The sequence below is a fragment of the Pongo abelii genome, chromosome 3 (genome assembly GCF_028885655.2).
Source record: "Pongo abelii isolate AG06213 chromosome 3, NHGRI_mPonAbe1-v2.0_pri, whole genome shotgun sequence".
NCBI lineage: Eukaryota > Metazoa > Chordata > Mammalia > Primates > Hominidae > Pongo > Pongo abelii.
In genome coordinates, this window is record NC_071988.2 from 136,937,458 (window position 1) to 136,949,914 (window position 12,457).

Sequence of the window (12,457 nt, forward strand, 5' to 3'; positions counted from 1 at the left end):
GTGGCATTGCAGGCCAAAGTCAGAGTACCGACACATGTAAGCAAAACTTGATACTATTAATTTAAAATCTCTCATGTTTCCCACTGTGTACTAGAAACTTCAGACTTATTGTTACATTTAGCTGTCTCAGCAAGTCTATGAATTATTATTACCCCATCCCAGATCATGAAGGTGAAGCAGAGAAGAGTTAGAATTTTCAAGGTTATGTCATGAGTCAGGGCAAAGCAAGGCTTGGAATCCTGATCTGGTGGAAACCAAGGTTAACACCTGCCTTCCAATATGTCACAATATTATGTCATCTTTAATTCACATTTGTTTACATGAAGGCTTCTACAAAAAGTCATCATAATTAAGTCAACCAATCACTGCATTCCTTAAAATTTAGAAGTTTATGGAAAGCAAAAGTATTTTTCTTATTCATTCCTCTAATGTTGACATGTTATCTTTCTTGGACTGTCTCAAAAGAATAGTAAAATAATATGTTTACATTAAAAAATAAACTTTCACTTAAGAAATGTATTATTTCATTTTCTTTATAAAATGGTACATCTTGTAAATAATTCTATTATGAAAATGTGCTTTTTTACTCTAGGGCATATCCTGAGTAATACATTTCCACTATGTAATTTTACCCAATGGTTATTTACTTGAATTATGTTAACCAGTCTTCCAGCCAACTGCTAGAGCTGGATTTAGTGGGCAAAGTGCTCATTCTAAAACCTTTGTCCATACTTCTTATAGTGACACGACGAAAAACAACAAGAAATCTTGGTGGCCGGCATTTATTTTCTATGCAAGGCAGAAATTCCTTCCACAAAAGTCTTCTGGACAGGTAGCATTCCAGCCTGTGTTTGTTGCTTTGACTGAGTAGAATCTCACTGATTTTTAGGAAGTATTGTTTTACCTGACATTGCATAGAAACAACTTCCGTACCTTTCATAGCTTAGTCTGCTAGCATCACATAACATAAAACAAATTCCTTTTGCATAAAAAAGTATCCAATATATAAAGATAACTATACTACTCCCTTTTAGCTTTTTTCCTTTAATTGTCACTGTGTTTTTCAACTGTTACTCACATAGCATAGTTGCCAGATGTCTTCTCACGTTTTACATTTATCAAACCCTTAGTATCTATTGATTATTGGTCAAGCACTCTCTAAGCATTTCTGCCATCAAAAAGCTTTTGGATAAATGGGGAGCACTGACACACACACAGCAATTACATCATAAGGTAATAAGTGCCCTGATGGAACTGTGTGGGGGTAGGGCAAAAATATCTGGTTCACCATCGGGGAAGAGGAAGGTCATAGAAGACTGCTATTAACATGAGGCATCGGGAAACCGAGAATGATGAACAGGCCAAATAATGTCAGACTTGTATTAAATAGGATCACAGATAACTGTTTCCTGGATGTTGACACTATGGTTCTGTTAATGCATTCTAAGTTTGTATTAGCATTGTATTAGTGTCATCAAACTTTTGGTTCTTGTTAAATTTGAGGTAATTTTATAATTAGAGAAATTTTTAAAAAAAGAAACAGTCATCTCTTGTCATAAGGATTGGTTCCTGGACCCCCAAACCCTCCAGGACCGAAATCCAGAGATACTGAAACCTCTATATAAAATCGCATAGTATTTGCATGTTGCCTATACACATCCTCCAGTATACTCTAGCTCATTTGTAGATTACTTATGATACCTAATACAATGTGAATGATATGTACATAGTTGTTATACTGTATTATTTAGAGAGTAATGACAGGAAAAAATGCCTGCATATGTTTAGTAAAGAAGCAATCATCTATTTTTTAGATATTTTTCATTTTCAGTTAGTTGAATTCACAGATGGACCCATGGATACTAAGAATTACATCGTTCTTTATTTCATTATGTTAGGTCCATCATTCCAGCCAATTGGGTGATGTTTTGGAATATTGGTTCTTACCACCACCAATTTGGGAGAATGAGATAGGGAGCCAGCTCCTCCGCTACGTAAGTTTTAGTAATAGCACTGAGACCAGGCACAGTGGCTCATGCCTATGATCCTAGCACTTTGTGAGGCTGAGGCAGGAGGATTGCTTGAGGCCAGGAATTCTAGGCCAGCCTGGGCAACATGGTGAAACCCCATCTTTACAAAAAATACGAATAATAAAATTATCTAAGTGAGGTGGTGTGCACCTATAGTCCCAGCTTCTTGAGAGGCTGATGTGGAAGGATTGCTTGAGCCCAGGAGTTTGAGGTTGTAGTATGCTATGATTGCCCCACTGCCTCCAGCCTGGGTGCCAGACAGTGCAAGAGTCTATCTCTAAATAAAATTAAAGAAGGAAATAAATAGCATTGAATTTCAGTCTATGAGAAAAAAATTTAAAAACCAGTAATTTGAGATAATTTACACACATAATACTTTTTAATACTTAGAAATACAAAGAATAGAAGTAAAGGTGAGACTTCTATTTTCTAAAACTGATTAGTTTTTCTACTTTCCAGAGAAAGTGACACTAAATAGTGTGTCATATCTTAAATTCTCCCAAACAACTTCACAGACCTGAGGAGGATAATCAATAGACAGAGTCAAAATTCAGCTTGTCAGCTTGCACATTACAAGAAATTGCTACTCCTCATCACATTTTTCTACAAGATAAAATAATAATGTTACTCAATTTGACATCTATGTTTTATATGGATTTACTGAGTTTCTGCCTTATCAGAAAGGCATTTCCTGACCAGTCCTATCACTTTCACATACAGCTTTTAATGTGCCACCTTGACTTATCTTTAGAGCACTCACGGGCACTGCTGCGGGGTCTTTATTTATTTACTGTCAGTTTTCTACCATGAGAATATAAGCCTCCTGAGAGCTATTTTATTCACCCTAGTAACTTGCATGGTGCCTGACACATATTAAAAATAATAGAAAATAATATTTATTATCTTTATTTTTATGAACATTATTGAGCAAAAGTAAAAAAGCTATTTTTTTCTGTCTAAGGTGAAAAATATGTCCAGACAGATAGAGTAATTTAAGTACTGAATTGAGTTCAATCTCGACTGATCAATTTTAGCATTATTTCTATGGATATCAAGAAAATGTCCTGTTTCAAGGAAAGAAACTTCAAAAACTGTGTTATCAGGAACCATAATACTTTAGATAAGTTGGTAGTATAATTTATTGATTGTGTTTTATTTTACTTATTACAGTACACGGAATCTCAATTGAATTAACATAACTATTAGTGAAAGAGTGATTGAGAAACCAAATTTAAATTCTGATTCTAATTATTCACTTGCACTTTAGAGTAACGAATAGAATTAGGACTGTTATATGCATTCACAGGAGCATATGCATCTCCGCATCTGTTACCTTTCCTTGCATTAATCTTTAGTGATGTTATATTTATTTCTGATGTTTAAATGATTGTTATGTAGGCATGAAAGACCATTCAGTACATCAAGAAGAATAAGAACTCTTTTGAGATGTCTGATGAACTATGACAAATTCTGTGGATCAGCAGACTACAATTGAATTTCTGATTCAGGAATGGAATCAAGCCAAAGCATCTAAATGTGTGAAATCACTTTCCCTTCTCTCTTTTTCTTCCACTAGCATGGCAGTTGGCCTTTGGGTTGCTTATGAATGTTAATATCCTTAAACTACTAGATATAAGAATGATTTAGGGGATTTAAAATTTCTAAGGAATAATTATTTATATTTACTATTATCATTTTATTTTTTACCACTAAGGTGCATCTGCTATATGGAAAAGATGTGACTGATATTAAAAAGGGAGTGTTGGGAAAAAAAGATTTCCACTTAAATAATTTAGTAAATTAAATGGAAATTTATAGGTGGAAGAACAGCCCATATGTTAAGGTTGACATCACTATTTCTCTGAAATAAATCTCCCACCCTATTTTACTTTTACTCTATTGCTTATTGCAGTTTAACGCACTTTTTCTCTTCATTTTCCCCACTTACTCTGTGTTCAAACCAGGGTATTAGATTAATAATTGCTACAATACTGAAGATGAGTGATTTGCTTTCCAATTATGCAAGAGAGCATGTAATTTGAAGTGGCAAAAATGAATGGAAATAAAGAAAGGAGGGAAAAAGGGAGGAAGAAAGGAAAAAAGACAAGAGGAAGGTAGGAAAGCAAGAAGGAAGAAGGAAGGAAAGAAGGAAAAGGGAAGGAAGGAAGAAAGGAAGGAAGGAAGGAAGAAAAAAGTGATAAAATAAGAAGTGGAGAAGAGAGAAAAGAATGAAGAAAAAGAATAGAAAAAGAAAGAGAGAGGAAGGGAAGGGAAATAAGAAAAATGAGTAAAAGAAAGAGAAGAAAGAAAAGAGCAAATGAAAAGAGATTAAGGAAGCGTTTCTCCATTTACTTTTTACTTGAATGTAGTGAACCTGGCCAAACTAACTTTCAGCTTCTATGTAGTTATAGTTGACGATGCATTCCATTAAGGACTTTTAAAAAGGAGGTTGAACATTTGAAATAAATCACAACATAAGTTCAATTAACGGTGGAATTTGCAAAATAGAGAAATTCCTCTGATTTGGGAACAAATGAAGCATGTGGCCGCACATAAAACTCGTGTTTATTAGCTTGCTAAAAGTTGCTTTCTTCATTGAACTCTTCAAATATTTAAAGTAATAATTTCTAAACAGAGTACAAATTGGATTCAGTACAGAAGTCCCAATTCTATACTTCACTATAGTCATCACTTTTGTTTCTCAACAAAAGTCTCGCTTCTGTTTTCTGAGTACAATATCAAATTATATTCTCAAGCATTCAGACATAGTTTTAACCCTTTTTTCTCAGATTTTTCAAAATTTCAACTAATTAAACATAACTATTTATTTAGTGTTAATGAAGTATATTATCTCTTTTAAAAGATATATCTAAAATAGCCTATGTATATAAATGACCTCAAAAGGTCACTTGCAAACCATTATTTAGCCTGTCATACGTAGTTTATTTTATTAAAACCTAATTCATGGCATGAATTTTCTGAATACTGATGAATATAGACAAACTATAACAATGCAAAGAAAATAAATGCATTAAGTTATATCAGCAAACATGTTTACCTGTTGGAATGAAGAGTAATTTACTATTCACATTTCAAGAAAATATTTTTGCCTTGAAATGCCTGAGGCTATTGATGAGTTTGGAATTCATTTTCAGACTATTTTAGCTTTTGAGGAAATCTGTTTTCAATTCAATATTATTTCTGAAAGAAATTTTAGATTTGCCACCTCTAGAAAGTGATAGTTTTCCTTAGAAAACTGAGATAAAGAAAGCTTGGAAATAGAACTATATCTATTAGAAATACCTGTATATATGTGTACACATTCTGCATTGCAAATAACACCTAACTTCTTAAGCTTGCTGAAAATAACTTTTAAAAATAGTGCATTTAACACCCTGCATAACAGCATAGCTGAAAGTTTCCTGAAGTGTTAAAGAAAAGGCTGGCTAGATGTTTTATCATGATAGCTGAAAGCGGTAGCATTGTGTCTGACACCTGACCCATTTATCTCACTTTATAAACTTCAGATAAATCAACAGACAACATGGTTTCTCTTTTTCCTAGATATTTGGGGGTACGTAATGAGAGTTTACCTTATGTTTGTTGTCTACCTTCAGAAGATATATGCTACAACAGTATTTAGTATGTGCATCTTTACTGTAAATTTTACTAGGCCAGGTATTTTAATAAAACCTTCACATTTCTTTGTTTTGGCATGTATCCATATGCGTCATTTCTGATCTCTCTGCCTCTCCAAGATCATGGTTAGATGATGCACCTCATTGTTATTTCTTTTTCTTTTCCTGAGAATAAACTGTATTTTATAGGAGTTTCTGGTAGGCTTATTTGCATTTTTTCAACAGAGCAACTTTTAATAAAGAAGAAATCTTTGTTAGTTTAAAATTTAGTTCTACTTAGAAAATATATTTGTTCTTTAAATATCCCACAGTTTGTACTGGAGAAAAAAATAACACTTCAGGTTAGACTGTAAACATAATGCATTATCAATGAATTTTAGCCCAGAAAGAATTAGCCTTCTGGGTGCACAGCTTCTCTGTCTTGGCTTCTGGCCAGGGCTGATATTCTAGCTTTATTTTATGTTTCCCCAGCTGCTTTCTAAATCTGGGGAGGCAGCACCAGCCAGAATCTTCTAGTTTGAACACAGTATGCTAAATGCTTCTCTCTTCTCCCTTAGTAGCTGCTTGTAAATGATGCACACAAAGTTTGATCTTTGGATTTTATTTCCAAAGGCCCCTTTTCCACTCAAACAGAAAGTACAAGGGGATCATATGAACATTTAACCTATTGGGGACAACTGTTTTACTGGGTTAGAAATATTTATTTAGTACCTTTAAGAACTAATGTTAGTATTGAGATTGAATTAAGTTTATTTTAAATCCAAGTGTAGAATGCTTTTCTTTGGGAGAAGAAAGAATAGGTATAACAGTTTTAATCTCAAATAAAAAATGAAATATCATTATTCTCCTGAGGTGAACATAAGCGCGAGCATATGTTTCTATTCTGATTACCAATTATAGAAATTCCAAATTATGACTTAATATATTTATATATAAAAATAGTCCCCATATACTTCCTTTTGATGTTTAGGATAATATATTTAAAATGACACATTTCTTAAATAATAAGCCTATCTTGGAGAAAACAAAATGCAATTTATGTATATTTGCATTTTTATTTATTATTTATATATATTTGCATTAATCAATTTAAAAAATTCAAATTTTCATGAGGTTTTACCTTCCTTTTATTTAAAAATAATGCCTGAGTTTCTAAATTGGATCTAAGGGTGATGTTCAAGTTATATTAGTAACTCATATATATTATAACTTTTTCAAAGGGTTTTTATGTATCAGTCTTAGTGGTGACCAGGTGCCATTCAGATAGAGTTAAAAGGCCCATTCTGCTTAGTATTCAATTTCTAAAAATCTTCCCAATTAGCTTATTATGAGATGTCTATCAATGTAAACGTTAATATTGATCATCATAATGTATTGTCATAGGATTTCTTATTTTTAAAAATGTCAACAATAACAGTATGCTTAACTTTCCATTTATATATTGAGATAAATGTAAATGGCAATTACATTTTGCTTATTAATTAGTTAGTTTTTTATGAATTCCAGTTGAAAACTTAGACTGTTGTAGTCAGTGGACTTTATATTCTTTACATAAACTTGCTACACACACACACACACACACACGCACACACACATGCACACAAATGACCAGCACAGAACCTATGTGACACTGGGATATGGCTAACTGGCATACTTTTAATAGAGTAGAATAAATTACTCTTTTGATATGAAAAAAAGAAAACCTTTACATTGTTGTGGGAAAATTCATTGCTTCCTAGTTTTGGGGAAATTCAACCAATTACAATAACTTTCGTCTTTATCAATTTCCTCTTGGGGCAGAAACCTCACAGGATTTTAACCACATTGTTGGTGAGAAAGTGGAAAACTAAAATCATTCTGAGAGTTACAGAAACACATCAGTATCTTGGTATGCAATTTATGTTAAAGAATTTATGAAACTGTGCAAATGAAAAATATTCCGATAAAAGGCACCATGAAAACAAGCAAAGATGAGTTTGAAAGAGACATGATAAAACATAAACTTAAAACTTTCTAAAGCTGTATGAGAACTCACAGTCTAACATCATAATAAACAAAACATATAATCACTTAAAAAAACTATGACAGGAATTCTGAAGAATATAGTATTTTATTAATCAGGACAAATTGTAAGAAAAATAAGGTTTAATTTTCCTTATTTAGCTTTCTCAAAAAGAAATATTGAAAAGAATGAGTAAAACCATATTCCAATAACATTTCTTGTTTTCCAACTTATTCTGTGCTTGAGGAAATTGGAGGTATACCATAAAGCTTTCTGTCCTCCTAGGAAACTATGCTTAGGGCATAGGACATATATTGTTCTAAGAATTTATTTTTCTTTTCTAATAGGAGATAGGAGGAAAACACCTATTTCTTTATAAGCAATTTATGACTGTATCATACAATTTCACATGTCTGTGACAGCTGTTTCTCTAAAGCAGACCATTAGTACAGAGCATGCCTATAAATCTCAGGTCCAAAGAAGAGGAGTTCCCATCTTCAGTAATTTGAATGCCATGTTTTCAGTAACACTTATTAGGAAAACATTTATAACCCTACAGTTAACTTTGGATGTTGAGTTTGTAAAATTGTTGCTTTTAATATGAAAAGGCTAAAATTGTTATCAAATAAGATATTTCCTATGCAAATGTTCTGGCAACTGTTTAAATTTTATCAAGTTGTATCTCTTTTTTTTTTAGGTAGGACTGTATTTTCTATTTACCTGCAAATATAACTTCTATAAAGCACGATGACAGGTAAGCACACACATGCGGAAAAGGGAGATTGAATTTGGTTTTAAAATATTATCTGCTTCTACATAAATCTTTCACAAATAAAACTTTATTGTGTCCGACTTGTTTACATAGCTAAGCAACGCATATTCATTTATGATACACGCCTCGATTTCAGCAAATTAAGCAGTAACTTACCTAGAGGAGCATTTCAATATTTTGTCTTTTTCTAACTTGAATTTATCCCGTGTTAGAACATGAGATATCCAGTATTCAGATTCACTTGGCTCCAGGTTAATTAGAAGGAGCTTTCAGTTCATGCAATCTGCCTCAACAATATTCCAAGAGCACTCTCTAGCTCCAGTCTTAGTGTCTGAACTCTTCCAGCAGAGTCCTTTTATTTATACACACATTGTCCTTTTCAAAACAAGCAGCCAGCTGGAATGATTCAAACCTCTGTTCAGCACACCGTTAAAATGCAGCTTCCTTCTTGGACACGAGAATTACACCAGGGAGCAGACCGAGTACAGCAAAAAGGCTATGAGAACTATTTAATCACCGGAATACCAGCTGCTCCTGCTCTGCTGTTGCTAGTGCTGCTGTGCCTCTTGTTTAGCTGTAGTCGGTCTTTCCCTCCCTCCCTCTCTCTCACATCTCCAGAACTATAAAGGCAGCTTTGCCGGATTATGATTGGCAGAAACAGCCAATTCCTTCAGCTAATCATCCTCAAGACTTTCAAGGACCTGGAGCTGTTGTGATGTCATCCAGTCAGTGGGATGTTACACATGAATACATTCCAACAGAAGCTAATTCAGCGATGGGCTGCATTCCTCTCACACCGCGGTGATTGATTAGATGCTCCTTGAAGATTTGCATAATCTTTCATTGTACAGTTCGACTATTTCCTATGAAATTTGAGGATAGAATTCCACTTTGCAGCTATGACACTGTGCCACGAGATTCTATTGGACAAAATAAGAAAAGTTCAAGACAGGATTTTCTGCTGTAAATGTGTGCCAGTTAAACACACAAATTACAAACTCAACAAAAGCCAACAATGAGCAATAGGAAACTCGGACAAGTATTAGTAAGCTACATAGTCCTGAAGTTAATAATAGCATTTTAGACCATGATAAATGTTAGAAGAAAAGAAAGAGTATGTGCGTGTGAATTTATTGTGTGCATTGTTTTAGTAATTAAGGTAAATTACTGGATTATTATGGAAAAGTTCTTTCTATGTCTCTTTTCTTCTTTTTAACTTGGCAATATAAGTTGAAGATTACCTGCTCTTTGTTTTCTATTAATTCATGTAAACACATAAATATACTATCAAATACTTTTATATACATTATGTAAAGTTCTTTAAACTTATTCATTAGGATATATTCAAAAGTAAAAGTAAAGTGTTTTCAGGTACTTCTCCTCATTCCAGACTACATGATTCCCCAGGCTTTTCTTGCTTTAGTACATCCCTTAGTGTCTACCATTTAATTTAGTGGAACAAGATATGCTAATGAGAATTTGGTTCAACACCCCTAATAGGCTGCAGAACAGAGCTACAAGCTTTTCTCAACTCCAAGCCCTCCTCAGGTATATGGGTGTCTTTGGTTGTACGCAGTAGTTCCACTTGAAATACTGATGTGGTTTCAATGAAATCCTCTATAAGACTGGAAGATAAGCGTAGGAGGGAGTCCTTCAAAACTCAGCGTTTATTGATGATGCAGTCTTTCAGAAGAATAATTTTAATGTATCCAGGATTACTAGTGTTATTATACTGCACAAGGTTTTGAGGGTTAGCAAGCCATAGAGATATGCTATACAGAGGATAGGGAAAAAAATCTAGCAAGTTAGAAAAAATATTTACCAGTTATTCATAAGCAATAAATACAACCTAGTAACTCATAGGTCATGTATCAATTAGTTTTTCAGGTGCACAGGCTAAAATATATTAAAGAAAAAAATTTATATTTTAAAAATAATTAAAGAGTTCAGGTACTTCTTACTACCTTTTAAAACATTTGGAATGCAAAGATGCATTAAAATCAAGTCAGAATTTTCAGAGTGATACACATCAAAATTCAAAATGGATAAATAAACTGCAGTTAAATATTTCAAAGATGTCATAATAAAATAATTATTACTAGAGTAGCATCATGGGAAACACTAACAGTTGATAAATAACATAAAATAGTATAAACTGTAAAAGCCAATTGAAGATTTTTCTGTTGTATGTAGTTTGGATTACTAATAATGCCTTCTTCTTTATTCAAGTTGGGTGATTATTTTTAAGTCTTAACTTTAGAAAAATAATTTAAATGAAAAACTATTATAAATGCTCAACATCTTTATATTATTGACATAGTTCTATTTCACAACTCAAGAATGCCACTTTATCAGAGTATTTTCATTTATTGGAACTAAATGGCAACACAGTGATCTGAAGATAAAACCCATCACATTAAAACATGGAGCAGGGTTTATACCCTCGGCTCTGGTGATAAACTAGAGCTGATATCCATTGATGATTACAAGTGAAAAATGTTCATCAACTTCTCTAGCTTTAAACTATAAACAATGTTTTAAGCTGAAGGGGTAACTACTTTCACAATGTAAAAGTGCTATATAAAATATTAATAGAAGATATTCTTATTAAAGGTAAAATTCTTTTAAATATTTGTGAAACATGAACTTTGAAATTCAAAAAATCCAGAGATGAGTAATTAAAATTCAATTTAGGGAAAAAATACCCAACTTTACTCTCCCTGCCTCATTTCTCATTCAGAAATATACGAAGTACTGAAGGCAGAGGGTCCCACCATATACATATGTACAAATGAATGGAAACCCACCAAAAAGTGCTTTCTTTTATATTCCTGGGGAAAACTAGAGAAATTCACAACTAAAACAAAACAAAATAATCCTCAAAGTATTTGAATATTTTTCTTATAATTTTCTTTGTATATTGTATTCACAAATGACTAAAACAAACATATTTGTGAATTTGTAATCTTTTATCATTTTCTCATCTGTCATGTTGGGAAAATGAAATAAATGACCTTGGACATTTCTGGGAAGAAATGTAATACACAAGAGAGAAAAGAGGAAATAATTACTTGCTCAAAGTGTTTTAATTTTTTAAATCATTTAACTTGTGTTCCTCAATTTACAGGGCTTGCACTTAAATATCAAAATGTAGCATCAATTCAGTTCATTTTCAACAATACACGCAATGCAAAGCATTTACCCAATTGCTTATAGTTGACTTTTAAGAAGAAAGTGGATGCTTTTATGTTTCTTTAAGCACTCTACAAAGTATAATATAATTGTTCCTTTATCTGTTAAGATGTAGGTCCAGACTTATATTAAGACCTCAATGGATTTTTTAAAAATTGAATTGAACTTGTTGAACTAATAAACTTTTAGAGCTCCACATATTTTTATTCAGTTGCTCTCTTGATTCAGCAAAAGTTAAAGTAGTATTTGCCCAGTACAAAACCTTTTCATTCAACTGAATTTATCTTTGAATTTTCCTTTTAAATTTTCAGTGGCGTTTCCTTGGAAGTTCAAAAAATGTGTATGTGTTATATGCATTATTTGGAAATTTTAAAAGTGAAAAACATTGAAAACATTAATATACAATTATAACATATATCTAAGAACATAATATACTTTAAATTTAATTTATAAATACACATATATACACTGTTCTTTATAATACACGCATATATCTTTGTATATACTTACTCAATAGAAGAAAAAAACAAAAAGATGTTTATTTTAAAAGGAAGGTCTTTTTTTGTTTGTATGTCAAGTCTTTATTACAGTGAAAATGAGAGGGTAGTAATATCTACTAATAAAAATCTTAGAAAACTTCAAAAAAAACTCGGTAAATTTAACAATTTCAACAATTTTCATCATTTTCTTTCTCATTAACTTTGTCCTGCTAATTGTTACTAATGGTAAGTTTTAAATGCTTGCCTCTAAAATAAATAAAAGTTTGCACAGAAAATACTCAAACAAGATTCCAAGTACTTCATAATTTCTACTTTTAAAAAAA

The 12,457-nt window shown here is 32.3% G+C and overlaps 1 protein-coding gene across 2 annotated transcripts in view; it reads right to left on the minus strand.

Moving 5' to 3' along the window:
* NDST4 (N-deacetylase and N-sulfotransferase 4) overlaps positions 1-9,110 on the minus strand; it is a 289,322-nt gene extending 280,212 nt beyond the window's left edge. The window contains exon 1 of one of the 2 annotated variants that reach the window (XM_054554391.2): positions 8,599-9,110. The gene's annotated coding sequence lies outside the window, so the exon portion shown is untranslated. The remainder of the gene's footprint in view (positions 1-8,598) is intronic. The other variant, XM_024246116.3, reaches the window with a different exon arrangement.
* Between the last annotated feature and the right edge of the window lie 3,347 nt (positions 9,111-12,457).